Source organism: Chelonoidis abingdonii, chromosome 2 (assembly GCF_003597395.2).
Source record: "Chelonoidis abingdonii isolate Lonesome George chromosome 2, CheloAbing_2.0, whole genome shotgun sequence".
Taxonomy (NCBI): domain Eukaryota; kingdom Metazoa; phylum Chordata; order Testudines; family Testudinidae; genus Chelonoidis; species Chelonoidis abingdonii.
In genome coordinates this window covers 29,723,935-29,743,508 of record NC_133770.1, presented here as the reverse complement: position 1 = coordinate 29,743,508, position 19,574 = coordinate 29,723,935, and the positions used below count along the sequence as shown (strand labels likewise).

At 42.5% G+C, this 19,574-nt stretch overlaps 1 protein-coding gene across 5 annotated transcripts in view; it reads left to right on the top strand.

The window, feature by feature from the left end:
- The window catches only part of CCNY (cyclin Y), a 235,617-nt gene that overhangs the window by 53,790 nt on the left and 162,253 nt on the right, over nucleotides 1-19,574 (top strand). The window contains exon 2 of one of the 5 annotated variants that reach the window (XM_075062218.1): nucleotides 4,692-4,831. The exons of the other annotated variants lie outside the window; for them this stretch is intronic. The gene's annotated coding sequence lies outside the window, so the exon portion shown is untranslated. The remainder of the gene's footprint in view (nucleotides 1-4,691; nucleotides 4,832-19,574) is intronic. 5 annotated transcript variants of the gene reach the window in all.

Below are 19,574 nucleotides of genomic sequence, written 5' to 3'. Positions count from 1 at the left end.
CCTGAAATCGATGGTAGCTTTGGACCATGGACGCAAACAATCGATTTCGTGATCCCACTGTGGACGCGCTAAACCGATTCTATTAGATCTGTTTTGTAATATCTGTTTAAGCTAATTCGAAATAATCGTGCAGTGTAGACGTACCCTGAGACATTTAGAACTTTTCTGCTTCAGCACGTTTATGGACAATGTGTGACCTTTCTTGCTTGTAAACAGTCCACTCCTTCACAGTGTTTGCTCTCTGTTGGCATTTAATTTTCTCTGACTGGTGATTGGCTCTTTGGACCTATTTTAGTTATAGTTTCTTTGCTCTTCCTTCTCATTTATAGGAAATTCCAGTGGAGATAGAGTGAGGGAAGAATAACATTTCTACTTTTTTGCTTTTTGCCTAAGAGGTTATGGGATTGAATTTCTGCTTTGCCGCTCTGCAGATGGAACCTTTCTTCTCTCCACTACCAACTTTTGCCTAGTCCTTTAGTAAGTTCAGTTTCACCAACAGAAGAAGAGTACCTTCCTTCGGTGTTGTTAAGAAGATAGTGGAGAACTAGGTAGCTTCACAGGGCATACTTCAGCAATTCCTCAGCTGATCATAGCTCTGATTTGTGTGTGCTAAATCTGTGTTTTTGATGACAGTTCCCCTTTTTGGTTGGGCTGACTCACTATTTGTTCACATTATGGGCTAAAAGTCTCAGTCATTTACTGATCAGGTAATGTTCTGCAGTGAGCGTAGGGAATCTGCAGGCAATTAGGCTACCCTAGACAGAAGTAGCAGGGATGAGTGTGGGGTTGTGGGGAAGATTGCTGTGTATAGGGAAGGAAAATCTAGAGGATGTTTGAATGACATTGAGCTGATGCAATGGCAGCTGGAAGATGGCCAGCATTCTTAGATTTTGTTGTGGGAAAGCAAGTAACAATGGCTTGAATGAAGGCACTAGTTATGGAGGCTATATTGGGAAAAAAGGAGATGTTGAAGGTTGGAAGAAGACTGCGTGGAAATGTAAGGCGAGAACAAAGAGAAAAATGAGATGTTCTGCATTAACTCTTGCTTATATTGTATTCAAGCTTCTCCTGAGGCCTCTTTGCCAATATTTGCAGGTGATGCAGCGAGAAGGAGACTCAGGATTCTTAAATATTGTGATGGGTTGGATCTCAGAAACCCCCTTGGGATCTGCCAACTGATGTATCAAGAATACTTCTGCCCCTGCTTTCCCTGCCAGCTTGAGACTCCAGCACCTGTCTTGAAGCAGACTGGTGTGTCTGGCTCAAAAACACAGATCCAGGGTCTGAACCACGTGCCCCAAAGCTGCAAAGTTAACTGAAGGCAATTTAAGAAGTGTTCCTGTCTTTAACACTCAGATGCCCAACTCCCAATGGGGTCCAAACCCCAAATAAATCTGTTTTACCCTGTATAAAGCTTATACAGAGTAAACATATAAATTGTTCGTTCTCTATAACACTGATAAAGAGAGATGCACAGCTGTTTGCCCCTCATCCCCCCCGGTATTAATACATACTCTGGGTTAATAAATAAACAGTGATTTTTATTAAATACAGAACGTAGGATTTAAGTGGTTCCAAGTAGTGACAGACAGAACAAAGTGAATTACCAAGTAAAATTAAATAGAACACGCTAGTCTATGTTTAATGCAGTAATACAACTGAGTACAGATATAATCTCACCCTCAGAGATGTTTCAATAAGTTTCTTTCATAGACTGGACACCTTCCTCCTTTGGGCACAATCCTTTCCCCTGGTACCTTGTTCCAGCTCAGGTGGTAGCTAGGGGATTTCTCATGATGGCCGCTTCCTTTGTTTTGTTCCACTCACTTATATATCTTTTGCATAAGGCGGGAATCCTTTATCTCTCTCTGGATTCCCACCCCTCCTCCTAAATGGAAAAACACCAGGTTAAAGATGGATTCCAGTTCAGGTGACATGATCACATGTCACTGTAAGACATCATTACCCACTTGCCAGCACACATGTCACAGGAAGACTTACAAGTAAAACAGAGCCATCTACAGTCAATTGTCCTGGTTAATGGGAGCCATCAAGATTCCAAACCACCATTAATGGCCCACACTTTGCTTAACTACAGTAGGAGCTCAGAGTTATATTTCATATTTCTAGTTTCAGATACAAGAGTGATGCATTTATACAAATAGGATGACCACACTCAGATTACAGATGCTCCCCGGGTTACACAAACCCGATCTTATGCAAATCCATGCTTGCAGAAAGAGTTCCATAAGGTTTTTTTTGCGCGTAATTGTCGGGTATATATTCTTGACTTACACAAAATTCGAATGTATAAGCTTTGTAATGATACTGTACAAGAGACCTTTGTATGAAGCATATTCCAGTTGCATTATATTTACACTCATTAGCATATTTTCATGAAATCATATAGAGTGCAATGTCACATATATTACTTGTCAGAAGGATCTTATGGTCAGGATAATCTAAACCAATAGTGACACGAGGCCTGGGGCTAGAGATTTTAGGGCTGCTATTCTGTAATGGCAGCTGGGTGAACAGTACCAGCAAGAGGAGCAGGTGGATTACAGGCAGATCTTGATGGGTGGCTATCTTGCCTCAGTGACTTGAGCAACCACAGTAGCACCAGCCAGATTAGGCTGTGAGATGCAGCTGAATGTTAGTTAGGCACATCAGAGGAGCAGCATGGTAAGGGGTGAATGAATAGGTGTTTTGGGGAAAGGAAGACACCAGAGTTGTGTGTGTGGGTCATTGGGAGAAGCAGGGAAGAGAGGAGGAAGAGGATTGTAGGTGCTAATCAAGGGGGCAGGCTCTGAATAGAGGGGAGGTAAACTTGGCAGGGGTGCTGCAACCCTTTAATGTAGAACTGCTCCAAAATAATTACAGGTGAAGAATGGGAGGTAGTGCACAACTTGTGATGCAAATGTGTGCAGAGTGGGGCAGGGAGAGGGAAGGTACATTACTAAAGCACACAACTTTTTGAACACTCTGCAAAACAATTCCGGGCTGGTTATAAATTCAGGCTCTAACATGACAAACTCTTGTGCATGTGATTTAACTTTAGATATGTGTTTATGTCCATTAAACTTGCTATGATTGATCATGCAAGGGCAAGATTAAAAAGGCAAAGGCACCAAATGAGCCCAAACTAGCTACAGTAATAAAGGGAAACGAAAAGACTTTTTATCAATACATAGAGCAAGAGGAAGACCAAAGACACGGTAGGCCCACTGCTCAGTGAAGAGGGAGAAACAGTAACAGGAAACTCTCTGCCGGCACCTGCAAGCCACACCCCCGCAGCTCTGATTGGGCAGGAGGAAGCCGGTGCAGAACACAGAGACCCCCTCCGCCTTTGTGTCAAGGGGCCACCAGCACTGCAGGCTTCTGCCGGCGGGCTGGCGCACCGCTGGGAACTGCCCCAGAAGCGCCACCATGCCAGCCCCAACATTTGGGGGTGATGGTGAGTGGTCCCTGATATCGGGACAAAGGGTGTCCTGACTGAGGTGCAGTCGGGACACGGGACAAAGGTGTTAAAATTGGGACAGTCCCGATAATATCGGGACATCTGGTCACCCTGTGTCAATCACCCATTATCAGTATCTCTTATTACTTTGTTGTCAGGGGCAAGGGTGCAAAAATATAGGCCATTCCCCCTTGCTAACATCCCAAGTACAGTTTTGCTCAGAGCATGGTGACACTGTCCTATCTCCTCCATCAGGACAGACTGAATGTCTTTCATCTTCCTTTTTAATCCTTTTTTGTTTAATGTGAAATGTGTGGTAGGCTTGAGAGTTGCCTAATTGGTTACTCACATATTTAATCAAATGGGGCAGGGGGAGAATTCTTCTCCTCAAGATGTTGTCTTCATGAGTAAGACATGTCAGCTCCCGAGAACCAACCATTCCATTCTTCAGAGCCATGGAGAAGACTGAAACCTGTTTCATTCTTGTTTGTAAAATGAACTTCCCTTGTATAAATCTCTGAATGTGAGAGTCCCCTAGCCCCTCTTCTTTTCCCCTATGGGTAAACTAACTAACAAAATGTCAATAATAAGATTTAAACATTTCATCTAAACTTGAATGAAAACTATTAAAAGGTAGAAAAATCCAAATTAAGATGAACACTGAGATGATGTCAGGTTAGTCTTTGTTGCATTTTTTTTAAGTTTTATTAGTTTTGTTGAAATCTTACTGTTTTTTAAACGTAGGTTTTGTTATTTACTCTTCATTCCTGCTGGTTTACCATATGCAGTTTAACTAAAGTGGCATTAATTATAAACCTAGCTAATTATAACCCTGAAGGCAATGAAATGATGATGGTTGTTTCTAAGGAATTGAGACCAAATGAAGGCATGGTGTACAGAAACTAGCTGCACTGTGAGGTTTCCAACACTCTTTCCTACGGTATCCTTATTCAGAGAAGCACTGTATCATTCTTCCCATACTCTGTACCAGGAACTGCCTGGTGTTGCCAATTAAATAAATTGAGTTTAGTGATGTTGGGTGATGTTTTCTAGGGACATGACCTGAAACTCTCACACTTAACTTTATTTTAAACTTCGCAGTGGACTCTTGAAAGTGAACTATCTATCAACCCTCACAGCTCCCACCATATGAGTCAGTAACATTTAGCTTTTTTGATTACTGAGCCAAGCTAATCCAGAGAAGCTAGTTCCAATTATTTTTCTTTTTCAGATGGCTGACCACTCATGATTGCTAAATGAGTACTAACATGCTTTCTCAACACTTTGAAGTGTGAAGAAAAATCAGTGCTATTCTAACATTTACTTCTGTAAATTTAGAATTTTGGGTCAATGGCTCACAGCTACAGAAAGGTAGGTGGGCAACTGATGCTCTTTGGTGACTTTTTTTTTTTTTTAAATACCAATTATTATAGATGTTGAATGTTAGTGTCCCTGTGTAGGGAGAAAGAGAAGAGATTGGTGCTTTTTTGTGTCTTATAGTCTAACAGCATGTCAAAGATTGTGACTTAGCCACTTCAGATTTTAATTCTGTTTTCTTTCTAAATTCATTCCCCCCCCCCCCCCTCTTTAGAGGTGTACTGGTCACTTTATTATTTCAACCGGAGTTGTAGACAGCCAGCACACTTTGATTTAGGAACCTAAGTTTCTGTTTCCAAGTTTGAAAATGTGGATCTGAATGTTTCCGGTTGAATGAGGTTGAACTGCAAACAGTTATTAGTTATGGCTTAGGTTTAAATATTATAAAGGTTGTATTTTAAAATCATTTAATTTTTCTATTTGGTAAGGCATAGAACAGTTTTCCTATATTTTATCTGGACAGCCTGGAAAATGAATCTCATGGGTGGTTTTCTGGCTAGACAGTAGACTGTGCTTAGATGTGTATATATATGGGAGGAGTTGTGTATGCACAGTTCTCTTGATTCTGAGATGGAAAGCCATGTCTGGGAAGATTAGGGCTTTGTCCTGGTCCTGTTGAATGGGAGCAGGATCTGGCCTTTGGGTATAATATTGTGTTTTGTGTGTCCCTTGTCCAGTAATGTCTTTGATATTTGGTTTGCTTGACCAAATAGCAACACAGAATAAATGGAGTAGAAGTACACTGTCTGTACAAGGTAATAAAGTTTTCCATTTGCAGTCTCTTTAGTAATGTATGATCAGCTATAGAAGTCCCTTGATGCCCTCCCCAACCTGGGAATTTATCTCACATCCTCTATGGATTGATTTATTTCCAAGAGCTATAAAACAAATGTCAGATGTGCAATTGAGAATAATGATAAATTGTGCCTTCCGTGCATAGCTCATCTTGCTGGACATAGGCATACTGTCAAAGTGGGATGAAAGTTGTCTTAAATCATGCCAATAAAATACCTCTGTTTGCCTGAGATGATTTTTATAAAAGTATCATCTTCGAAATATTGGTGGTGTACCCAGAAATAAACCGATATGTGCAGCAAAAAAAAAAGCTTCAGATACAAGTCTACAATGTGTTGACTCTGACCCCCTTTGTGTTGCAACCATGTACACAACTCCTAAGTATTTAAGCAATCAAAAAAACCCCTACAATTACTATTCTAGCTTCCTGTATTCCTCCTCCCCACCACAAAAAAAAAAAAAAGCTGCTGTGATAACATTTTAAAAGAAAAATACCCTAATCGACCTTATTAAAAGCTGTCACATTCAAAATTAAAGACACAAAGCTCATTGCATTGGAGAGTTTGCAATTTGGAAGGCAGATATGGAAAGTGAAGTCACCCTAGAAGAGGAAGGGGAAGACTTACTTTGGATGATGCTTGCTTTTATCTTGTTAATTTGTTCTTTGTATTGTCCCTAAGTTAATCTTTTAGGGATTTGGAAGTGGAAACTATATGGCACAGTAGAAGTAGTATAAAATGAAAACAATATGAAAAGTATGCAGTTAGGCTTATTTCATTGTACATAGCCTGAATTTTTGTGCAGATGTTCCCACTTCTGAGGATATGTACACATATTTTAGGTGTGGGCTAAATAAAATTATATACGGTATTATTTACTGTTTTACTTATGGAATAAGGCTTAAATCTATACAAGTCTAAGTAGAGTATATTTCTTTGTATTGTATTATTGGTATTTTATTCCTCATTAACACGGGAACATTCTAACTGTATTCCTAACCATAATTCCATTCCCAACTGCAAGTCTTGATTTTATATTCTTGTTTTCCAATGCAAGATTTTGAGCCTCTGCCTGCACTGTTGAAGTTGGATGGGAGTTCTGCAATTTATCTCAGTTGGAGCAGGACTGGCCTCTACAGCATTATTCTGTTCCATAGAGAGAGGTGGATTGATGTTAATTTACCATGAAGAAGAAAACGCTGCAGGATTTACTACCCTCACAGCACTGTCATCCTCGGCTATTGCAGCCATGTGCCACTGATAGCTTCATCTTGATTTTGAGAGCTGCTCAGGTGTACATTGTGTGGTGAAACAGGTTGTAACACCTGTAATTTGGAGCAAATGGTTTGCGTTCTTGTACTAGCACTGTGGGGAATGCCCTGTTTTTGCAATATGACATTTTTCATTTTGATCTTGTAATACACATGATGGTTATAAACAATTATGCCAAAGCTTGATAGTTTAATCTTTTTGTAAATTGCTGTCTCAGTAAATAGCTTTGCCCTGTGTGGCATCCCAGAATACATGAATGACAAGTACATAGGAAGAAATGTGCTGAAGACTTTATGCAGTTTTCCTCTTATCTTTATTTCTCCTTTTTTAAAATTAAAGGCCTGGATAACTTCCTTCACTCTGTGCCCTATCATAGACTTTATGGGAGCAGACCATCCACAAGATAGGTTGTCTTTCAGCCTACTGTTCTTTAGGGGGTTCAGCTGCCTTCACGGTGCTCTTTTGTCACACGTTCTGCACGCCTGGCAGCCTCTCAAGTTTGAAACCCTACTTCCCCAGGGAGATGTATCAGGGGATCCTCTGAGAATCTTGGAAATCCCCTTCCTCATATCCTTCTCCCATTGCATGAGGGGGGCTTGATCTGAGGTGAAGTACTTCAGTGTCCTCCTTTTGTTGGGTTCTGTTATTTAGCTGGCAACGACAGGGCTTTAGAAGGGAATGACTAATGTTATTTATAAATCCCCAGAATAAATAATCAGTACACAGTACAAGGTGAACAGTTTTGGCATTTTATATTTTTAATATTTTAAGTGAGATTTTTCGCACTTGTGAAAGGATTTGGTTTAACCACTCTGGAAAACAAAATAAACTATTGAAAGAACAGGTGCAGCACAGTCATTGGCAGTGCTAACTTTCCTCATTGTCCTTCCAGTCCTAGACCTGGAAAGACCACCTCTACCTCTGGGAAAGATAATTGGGTTCTATCGGCCATTTTGTGTTGTGGATAGGGGTGGTTCTGCTATGAACATCTGTCTACTATGAAATGACTGATGCCATGAACAGTGGTGACACCTCCAACTCATTTCACCTTCACTAGATCAGCTACAGCCATCAGAGCAAGCAACTCTTGTACATTACCAACCTGGTTCAGGTGCACATAAGGGACCAAGAGGCCAAAGGCTTTTTCTGTACCTGTTGTCAGCTTCACTCCAGCAGAAGAAATAACATTGCTAACAGTTCAACTTATTTGCTAGGGTGACTTACCAAAAATGAAAACAGGATGCTTTGCAGGAGTGCGTGAGTCCATTTCTCTGTCTTTCATGTCTTTTTCTTTTTCTCATCAGATAGAGCTTTGAAACATATAGGGATCTTGATAAGTGCACCTTCTTAGCTGATTGTATATTTCAATACCCTGTCTGCTCTTAAGGGGTGAGCATACACCCACAGGGGACAGAGTACGTCATACATGCATGCAATTATGAAGAAATCCAGCTTTTCAGATCTGTTTCTTTGGAAGGTTGCCCAGCAGGGAAGTTGGTATTTTAGCAGTGTTGCTACCTTGTTTTGGAGAGCTGATATATTCTTTAACTTCCAGGTTGTGAAAAGTATAATTCAATGCAAAAAGCTGTTAAAGCAACAATAAGGTTGCACAGTCGAGACAAAAGTCAGGAAAGGCAAAAGTAAAGGCTCCTGCAACAATGTTAATTTGGCCATGTTTGTGCAGCGGCATCATTTTGTATTCCTATTCTTTCTTCTTAAATGTTTTTATTTTTAAACGATATTTTCTTTTGTTTTTTAGCATTAACTTGTTCAGTATGAACAAGTTAAAGCTTCTGTGCAACCTTCTTGCTTATCCTGGTGTTATATTCTGCAACCTTAATGGTATATTTTTTTGAAGGGGGAAAGAGAGGCTGTACTTAATGATACTAGCATTCAATATTTTCACCTGCGTTTTGAGTTCATGTGTCAATAAGGTGACTGGGGTGCCAGAGAGAAGTGTCTTCCACTTCTGTCACTGCTGTCATTTGGTTGTAAACACAGTTATTGCAAGGCTCGGTTGCAGATCAAGGCAGCAATGTATGGGTTTACCCTGTGGTACATCAGCTCCATCTTTGCAGTGGATATAGAAATTTGTATAAATAAAATTTAAACAAAACTTAGAACTTCCCCTCTTCAAGACAGTCACCTTCCCATCTCCTCCCTTCTCTCTTCATTAAGTGAAGGCAAGGCAGGGTTTTATTTTTCTTTTGTAAAATTTTGCTGTATACTTAATGATACTTTTGCAATATCTCTAATACAGGAATGCCCAACCTGGGGGCCACTTGTGGCTTGTGACAGCAACTTTTCTAAGGAGATGTGCATTTGATTACAAATGTAAAATGCTTTCTCTGAACTGGCTTCTGCGATTTTTAAACAGAAGGATTTGAATCACCCCATTGCTACAGGGAAGAGGGAGAGACGCTGTGATGGATTGGATCACAGAACCCCCCCTTGGGAGCTGCTAACTGATGTGCCAAGACTATTACTGCCCCTGCTTTTCTGCCCTGTCAGTTTAGGACATCAGTGCCTTACCTAGTTTGAGCCAGACTTGCTAGCCTGCTGCAAACCCAGAGTCAGGTCTGAATCACCTCTCCTAACAGCTGTAGGCTTACCTGAAAGCAGTTTACAGAATTGTTCTTGCCTTTAACACTCAGATGCTCAACTTCCAATGGGGTCTAAACCGAAATAAATCCGTTTTACCCTGTATAAAGCTTATGCAGGGTAAACTCATAAATTGCCCTCTGTAGCACTGATTGAGAGAGAGGCACAGCTGTCTGCCTGCCCCAGGTATTAATACATATTCTGGGTTAATTAATAAGTAAAAAAATGATTTTGTTAAATACAGAAAGTAGGATTTCAGTGGTTCCAAGTAGTAATAGACAGAACAAAATAAGTTACCAAGCAAAATAAAATAAAACACGCAAATCTATGTCTAATGAAATCTAATACATATAATCTCACCGCTTAGAAGATCTTCCATAAGCCCCCCCCCCCCCACTGGACATCTTCTAGCCGGGCACAATTATTCCTTGGTACAGCTCTTTGTTTCAGCTCAGTGATGATTGCTCTCCTTTGTTTTGTTCCACCCATTTATATATGTTTTTGCATAAGGCGGAATCCGTTGTCCCTCTGGTCTCCCCTACCCCCTTCTGCAATGGAAAAGCACTAAGTTTAAGATGGATTCAGTTCAGTGACATGATCACATGTCACTGTAAGACTCATTACCCCTTGCAACACACAGATACACAGAGACTTACAGATAAAAACAGAGTCATCTGCAGTCAGTTGTCCTGGTTAATGGAATCATCAAGATTCCAAACCACCATTAATGGCCCACACTTGCATAATAATAGACCTCAAAGTTATATTTCCATTTCTAGGTTCAATACAAGAGCGGTACAATTTATACAAATAGGATGATCACACTCAGTAGACTATAAGCTTTGTAAGATATGTTACAAGAGACCTTTTGCGTGAAGCATATTCCAGTACATTAGCATATTTTCATGAAACATATATGAGTGTAATGTCACAGACACACCTACCACTGCTGCTCCTGCAGCCTCAGGAATAATTTTTGGTCTGAGCTGGGAACACTGCACTACTCTCTACAGCTGGTCACTGCCCCGCCAGGCTGTGCACATTTAGGCGAACTAGGCGGTTGCCTGGGGCGCCAAAAAAGTGACGCCCCACCAAATTTTTAAATGGTTTGCAGCCACTGCTGCTGGAGGGCTGAGCTGCCGCCGCCGGCAGCCCAAGGTGTCCCCGGCTCAGGGCGCGCCGTCAGCATGCCCCGAGGTCAGGAGCCGCTGCCCGCGCCCGGCAGCCCAGGCGCCCCCGCCGCCCCCGGGGTCAGGGAGCGCGAGACTGCGTGCAGGGCGCGAAATGTCCCGGCGCCTAGGGCGCCAGAAACCTAACGCGGCCTGTGTCACGCCATTGGCAACCTGCTGTGCTGCAGAAGGGAGGGAGGAGAGAGTGTGTCCCTTCCATGCTGTAGAAGGAAGCCAGGGAAACTAGCGCAGCTGTGCTGTCTGAGCCTGGAGAAATAGTTTAATTTTGATTGTGGCCCCTTGAACTCCTTGGAATATGTTAGGCCTAGACTGAAAAGTTTAGTTCTAATGTTATTGTCTCTGCAAAAAGCCTGAAGGCAGCAGCTACTCCTTTGGGGCTAAGGCAGAAGAAACTGTGCTGTGATGCTGAAAGGGGACAGAGCTTTATTAGGTTCTGCTAAATCTTAGCTCATCTTCAGAAACACCTGTAACAACACGTTGTTAATGTGTGCCGAACAAATTTCTTCCCAAACCTAGCAAAATTTAGTTTTTACCACTTCAGTAGCTGTGGTGTGGCTGTGTAATGTAATCTACATGACAACTTTCTTGCATTGTTGTTTTTTGGAATTCTGTGTTGCAAATTTGGTTTCCTTTTGGTTGGTATTAATGCTTTTTTCTGTTACTGCACAAACTCCTTAATTTCAGAGGCTGTAGCTATATAACAGGTGGCTGAGCTTTCTTCAAATCCTTTTCTTTTCAGAGGAAAATCTCTCCAATAAGTCAAAGTAACTTTTCTTAAAGAATTTAGGAAGCGATTGCCAGCATAAAGAAGGCGAGTCTTAGCCTGATCTAACACTACGTGTTTTAAACGCGAATTTAGCAGCGTTAAACTGATTTAACCTTGCACCCGTCCACACAACGAAGCTCTTTATATCGATATAAAGGGCTCTTTAAACCGATTTCTGACAAGGGGAGTAGCGCTCAAATTGGTATTGCCATGTCGGATTAGGGTTAGTGTGGCTGCAATTTGATGGTATTGTCCTCTGGGAGTTATCCCACAGTGCACCATTTTGACCACTCTGGACAGCAATCTGGAGTCGGATGTACTGGCCAGGTAGACAGGAAAAGCCCCGCGAACTTTTGAATTTCATTTCCTGTTTGGCCAGCGTGGAGAGATCATCAGCACAGGTGACCACGCAGAGCTCATCAGGGAACAATGCAGTCTCCTGAGAATCGAAAAAGAGCTCCAGCATGGACAGCATGGGAGGTACTGGATCTGATCGCTGTCTGGGGAGAGGATTCCGTGCTAACAGAACTCTGTTCCAAAAGATTAAATGAAAAAACATTTGAAAAAATTTCCAAAGCCATGATGCAGGGAGGCCACACCAGGGATTCAGTACAGTGCCGTGTGAAATTTAAGGAGCTCAGACAAGCCTACCAGAAAACCAAAGAAGCAAACAAAGTCCGAGGCAGGGCCGAAAAATGTCACTTCTATGCTGAGCTGCATGCAATTCTAGGAGGGTCCGCCACCACTACCCCACCCCTGTCCGTGGATTCTGAGGTGAGGGTGGTAATCGCAGCCGTGGCTGAGGATTCTGCGGACGGGGAAGATGAGGAGGAAGAGGAGGACAAGCTTGTAGAGAGCACACAGCACTCCGTTCTCCCCAACAGCCAGGAGCTTTTTCTCACCCTGACGAAATTACCTTCCCAGCCCTCCCAAGCAACTATCTCAGAAAATGAAGCTATGGAAGAGACCTCTAGTGAGTGTACCTTGTAAATATAAGACATGGTTTAAAAGCAAGCGTTTTTTGATGATTAATTTGCCCTGAGGACTTTGGGATGCATTCGTGGCTATTACAGTTACTGGAAAAGTCTGTTAACATGTCTGGGGATGGAGCGGAAATCCTCCAACAACATCTACATGAAGCTCTCCTGGAGGTACTCCAAAAGCCTTTGCAGAAAGTTCTGGGCAGCGCTGCTTTATTCCGTCCTCCATGGTAGGACTCTTGACCACGCCATGCATGTAGCAAGTAATCTGGTATCATTGTATGACAAACCCTAGCTGCATATGGTCGCGGTGATTGCTGGCGTTCAAGCAACATCCGTTCTTTATCTCGCTGTGTTATCCTCAGGAGAGTGATATCGTTCATGGTAACCTGGTTGAAATTCAGGAATTTAATTAAGGGGACAGGGGTGGCCATTCCTACTGGGCTGTTTGCCTGTGTCTTAAATCCTTTTCCGCAGGTAGCCAAGCAGGGGGGAAAACGCGAGGGGGCGAATGGCGCTGAACTTTTCCACGTTTTGGCTAGTAGGGATCTTCTCTGCTACCAGCTACGCAGGGGAATGGGGGAAAGGGGGTGTTTTAGCAGTGATCTTCCATGATAACAGCCGCTGGGTGGTTTCTGCTGCTACACATTAACAGGAAAGAAGCAGCACTCAATGGGCTTTGCTTGCTATTTAGGAAAGGAGGGTGTTGGATAGATGAAGGCTGCAGAAGACAAGACAATAGCTTACCATGGCCGCATGCAAGCCGAATTCTGCTACCCGGACCCGCGTCTGTGATCTGTAACACCAAAGCCGCAGGTACTCAATATTAAGATGCAAAATCCACCCCAGTGGACAGCCCAACCAAAAGGCTCTCATTATTATTAAATTTTTTTAGTGGCCTTTTCCTTCTCTACTATCCTCCTCCCAAACCCCACCTGGGCTACCTTGTCAGTTTTCTCCCTCTTCTTATAATGAATTAATAAAGAATACTTGATTTTTAAACGATAGTGACTTTATTTCCTTAAGCAAGCTGTAATCAAAGGGGGAGGGTGGGTTACTTACAGGGAATGAGTCAATCGAGGAGGGGGGGTTCATCAAGAGGAAACAAACACAGCAGTCACACTGTACTGTGGCCAGTGATGAAACTGGTTTTCAAAGCTTCTCTGATGCGCACCGCTTCCTGGTGTGCTTTTCTAATCGCCTTGGTGTCTGGCTGCGTAATCAGCGGCCAGGTGATTTGTCTCAGCCTCCCACCCCGCCATAAAGGTCTCCCCCTTACTCTCACAGAGATATGTGGAGCACATAGCAAGCAGCAATAATAATGGGGACATTGGTTGGGCTGAGGTCTGAGCAAGTCAGTAATATGCGCCAGCGCGCCTTTAAATGGCCAATTGCACATTCTACCACCATTCTGCACTTGCTCAGCCTGTAGTTGAACAACTCCTGACCACTGTCCAGCTGCTGCCAGTGTATGGCTTCATGAGCCATGGCATCAAAGGTAGGCTGGGTCCCCCAGGATAACGACAGGCATTTCAACACCCCAACTGTTATTTTCTGGTCTGGAAGTAATTCCCTTGCTGTAGCTGTTTAAACAGAGTAGGTTCCTGAACACGAGAGTCATGAACCGTTCCGGCCATCTCACGTGGATGTTGGTGAAACGTCCCTTGTGATCCACAAGGGCTTGCAGCACCATTGAAAAGTACCCCTTGCGGTTTACGTAGTGGGTGCCCTGGTGTTCAGTGCCAAGATTGGGATATGGGTTCCATCTCTATCGCCCCTCCACAGTTAGGGAATCCATTGCAGCAGAGCCATCCACTATGATCTGCACATGTCACAGAGTCACAGCCTTTCGTAGCAGCAGCTTAGTGATTGCTTTGGCTACTTGCATCACAGCAGCCCCCACAGTAGATTTGCCCACTCCAAATTGATTCTCGAATGACTGGTAGCTGTCTGGCATTGCAAGCTTCCAGAGGGCTATTGCCACTCGCTTCTCCACCGTGAGGGCTGCTCTCATCTTGGTATTCTGGCACTTCAGGACAGGGGAAAGCAAGTCACAAAGTTCCATGAAAGTGCCCTTACGCATGCCAAAGGTTCTCAGCCACTGTGAATCATCCCAAACCCGCAAAACTATGCGGTCCCACCAGTCTGTGCTTGTTTCCTGGGCCCCAAATCGGCGTTCAATGGCTAGAACCTGCCCCATTACCTCCAGGATCTCCAAAGGGCAGGGGCCCGCAGTTTGACAGAATTCTGTGTCCATGTCCTCATCACTCTCATTGCCGCTCTGCCGTAGCCACCGCCGCCTCCTCGCCTGGCTTTGCAGGTCCCGGTTCAGCATTGACTGCATGAGAATGCATGAGGTGTTTAAAACGTCCACGATTGTGGTCTTGAGCTCAGCAGGGTCCATGCTTGCTGTGGAATGGTGTCTGCACAGTTCACCTAGGAAAAAAAGGCGTGAAACAGTTGACTGCTGCAGCTTTCACGGAGGGAGGGGTGAGGCTGTACCCAGAAGCACCAGCAGCAATGTTTTTTGCCCCATCAGGCACTGAGATCTCAACCTAGTGTTCTAATGGGCGAGGGAGACTGCGGGAACTATGAGATAGCTATGGGATAGCTACCCACAGTGCAATGCTCAGGAAATCGACGCTAGCTTCGGTACATGGACGCACACCACCAAATTAATGTGCTTAGTGTGGCCGCTTGCACTCGACTTTATACAATCTGTTTGTTTTTAAAAACTGGTTTCTGTAAAATCAGAATAATCTCGTAGTGTAGACATACCCTTAGGTACAACAGAGTTGCAGTTGATAGGAAGACTTAGGCAGCCAACCAAAGCTACTTGAATTAATTCACAAATTGTGCAATGAATACTTGGAAGTGGTTTGTTGAATTTAAAAACAACAACAAAACAACTCCTTCTCCCAACCTTACACAATGTTAGGAATTGCCTTGAAGATTCTTTTGAGTAGTTAGGACATTAACTTCTGCATATTACTACATAATTGTAGATCTTTAATAGTAAGGGAATTACAATAGGAAATGATTTCAAAGACCTGGAACCTTCTTTCACAGTTAATGTTTTTCACTTACTATGATTGTTCCTTTGAAAAGCAAATGGAGATAATTTATCTAGTGTTTTTATGATATTTAATCAACTTTTTTTCTTATTCCATAAATAGGGTTCCTCAGTTCTCACCAAAACAGCATTACCATCAGAAACATATGTTCCTGATTCATTGTTTTTTCTAGTAAACCGTGTAACCAGTTTGGATGTAATATGAGCTTTGTAGTTTCTTTACTTGTTGGTGATGGTGCTGAATCTGCCACCCTGACATGCTGAGTTATTCCCCTTCTCCATAAGCATTCCCATTGGTATTAATAAGACAGTTTGTTTAATGGGACTGTTTGTTTAATAAGGCACTTCTGCCGTTTCACTGTATTAAGAACTTGGTCATAAGGCGTTTTCCTGAATATTTCTCTCCAATAACACTCCTGTGGCCACACTGAATTCCCCCTTTATTATTATTATTTTATTTTATTGTCATTTATTGATTTCTGGAATACATTTTTCTCCCCTCAAACCATTACAGAATTAAAAGCTGCATATTTATGAGGATCTCTTCATCCAGTCGCTATTGGAATGAGCTGTCACTCAGGTAGAAGTTAGCAGCCGCTATAACAGCACCAGTACCACTATGCAATAGTTGAGGGATGCAGTTGAAGCCTGATTGAACTTTTAAAGATGCAGAATGAAGTTACCTAGTTGCAATTTGACCAGAGCACTAGGCCAGATCCTCCTCTTGTGTTAATTTTTCTACTGCACTAGCCGTCTCACATCCATCATTGACTTCTGGGTGGGATGGGAAACAGAAGCTTCATTTTGAAGACTGTGTATCTGTTGGGGAAAGTCCATTTAGTGCCACTGTTGTGAAGAGATGGCTTTGTAAACAGTGTATTACTTCCTTACTTCCGACGTTACTTCGCCGACCAAGTCAGTTTCCATTAATCTCCTTTGTGCTGCTTCAGGCCTGAGTCACTTAGGCCACTGCACTTATACAGTATTTGTGTGCCCACTTACGCACCCAGTGTTTGCATACATCTTGACAGGGATGTTGCATGAAAATCCACAAATGTATATTTCTTGGACTTCGAGGAGCTCGCAGTGTTTGTAGTCAGTGGGTGGGGAGGGGAGTAGAGACTGCAGCCAGACATATGCCTTTCCGTCAGACTGTGGGCTAATTGACACTACACAGTCTTAGCCAAAACAGCTGTACTGGTATAGCTATACCAGCAGAGCCTCCTAGTGTTGTCACAGAGTCGATTGAGAGATGTAGTTTTTTTTTCCTGCTGGCATAGTAACACCACCTCCGTGAACGACACTAGCTATGCCAACAGAAGCATTCTTCTGTCAGCCTAGTTGCATGTACACGAGGAGTTTTGCTGGCATGGCTATTTCAACTGTGTGTGTGTGTGTGTGTGTGTGTGTGTGTGTTAAACACCTCTGCTTGACATAGCTCTATTGACAAAACTTCGTAGTATAGACCTGGCTTGAGTATTGCTGCTGTGCAATTACATAGTTGTCATGTTTCATCTCAGAGGCAGCTACACTGCAGTGGTGGGCAAAATAAGTTAGTCCTCTCCATGAATATATATTTAAAATCTGTCCTCATGTGAGTGGGTGCAACTCCAGTGCAGTCCCTATTTCTGTCTAGCACTGAATGACTCCTAATTTGTACAGTCACTTAGCCATGTGGGATTCTTTGAGATGAGATGTGCTATAAAAATGTACAAGTCTATCTCTACTTCATAAAAAGAGCATGCACTTCTGTGTGGGTTTAGTACTGTGCTGATTTGGTTTTCATGTTCGGCATGGTTGAGAATAAGATGCAATGGAGAGTGAAATCATCTGAATTCTTTTAAATATGACCAAAAACCTGCAGCTCTGCAGAATATACTTCATTCATTTTTCTTTCTAAATAAGTATACAAAGCTTCATTGATATTCGACACAGGATGCTGATGCCCGAGGGAGTTAACCACTTAATGTGCAGCCACAGCATTCTGGCACTGGGCTGAATCTGCTTTTTGTGTTGGATAATTTATTGACTTAAACAACGTAAGAGTCAAATGATGGGGAATTGATATTTACTTGTTTCATTCTGGAATGCTTTGCTGCTTTATTTCTCAAGAAGAATGGTTGAAAAGACTGTCCAGATAAAAAGTGCACATACAAAAATATCTCGACCTATGTTAATAATGTTATTTACATTATTATTGAAACGTTATAAAAATCCAACTCTTCCCCCCATTCTCTTACTATGGAATTTCATGTGTTTTGGGCAAGGAAGTTATGGAGGTTAATTTCATTTCTTTTTGTGGTCTGTTTCTAGTTATTTTCATTATCTGGCTTTTGTACAACACCTTGCAAAATACACTTACCACTGAGTAAGTAATGATTTTACCTGATCAAAAACTACATGTATATCTCCCTACCCCCCCTCCATAACTATTATAGTGTAGGGCAGATGAGTAGGTTTGGTGCATGGGATAGCAGTACCATAGTGCTGTTTGGTTTCACAAGGCTACAAGTGAATAAATAAATAAAAAACCACAATTCTGGACCCAAATTGAATTGAAGGTACTCTTCTACCTCGATATAACGCTGTCCTCAGGAGCCAAAAAATCCTACCGCGTTATATCGAACTTGCTTTGATCTGCCAGAGTGTGCAGCCCTGTCCCCCCGGAGCACTGCTTTACCACGTTCTATCCAAATTCGTGTTATATCGAGTGGTGTTATATTGGGGTAGAGATGTATTTGTTTTTAATAAAAAAATTTTTTTGAAAGGGGAAGAAAATGTAGCACTGATCTGGACTTCTAGTAAAAGCAGCAGTGGTCATGTGTCCCTCACTGCTGTTTTCTGTACCTAATGACCTAGTCCAGTAGTTTTAAACTTTTTTTCATTTGCGGCCTCCTAAACAATTTAGAACGAAGGTGTGGACCCCTTTGGAAATCTTAATGTAGTCTGCGGACCCCCAGGGGTCTACAGACCATAAGTTGAAAATCACTGACGTAGTCAAATGTATTTGTGGCTGGAGTCCTGCCATGTAAAGAGACAGATGCATACAAATAGACTGGAGAATTTGGGCTTCCTGGTGGGATTCCAGAATGTTTATCTCCTGCTTTTTCAGTGTTATCAGGAGGATTAGCTTTAGGAGACAGAAATGAGCTGTACAGTACATGTGTTGCGATATTTCTGTTTGAATATGCTTTATACTGTGCATTGTATCTGAGCCAGTATGTGCTGTCACACATTTCTGTTGTTCTGTTTGGCCTTGGCAGTAGAGGGGAAGGGGTATGCTGCATTGTGGAGTAATGTTTTTCAGTCTCCAGCTTGTCTCCAGAGATAGGCGTGTCTGTTGTGAGTTTCCTACAATTACTTCCTTTAAATAATTATGAAGTGTTGTGGGCTGCTGATAGCTGTTTATGCCCTTTTAAAGCTGCTCCTTCACAGTGACACAAATCAGATTTGCAGAGTTCAAAATTTTTTTTTTTTCTACATATGTTGAGTTTTCTTCATAAATTTAACAGCGGAGTTAATAAGATGCCATAAATGTGGTGGTTATTTGTAATGTGGAGTGAAGTGTCATAGTTTTTCTTTGTGCATCCTGAGTAGCACAGCTGCAGTTCTGCAGAGCCAATCTGTTTCAATAGAGGCTATCGGACTCAGCAAGTACTAATGTCACAACCCAATGGCCCCCTTCGTCAGGGGGTCCCCTGGGGAGGCAGATCAGCATTGTATGTTGCTATCGCTATTGCAGGCTTTGCTTTCCGGAAGGGTTAAAGGTGTGAGTGTAAAGTGAAAAGTTCCTGAGAGAGAGAAGGGAATGGGTTAACTTGATGCTCCAGCTAGGTCCGAAGATAATTCCTTTATCCTCGCTTTCCACATCCCGCCTTCTTCCCCTGAGGCAGCTATGTCACGATGAAAGAGAGTAAAAAGGAAAAAATACAAAGAACCTTTTCTTTTGGTTCTGGAAATCTCATTGAAGGGAAGTGGGGTGGACTTGTGCCTTTAATATAGAGCTTGACTGACAGATCTTTTGCCTGTCTATCTCTTTTACTTATATGGTCCCCAACACT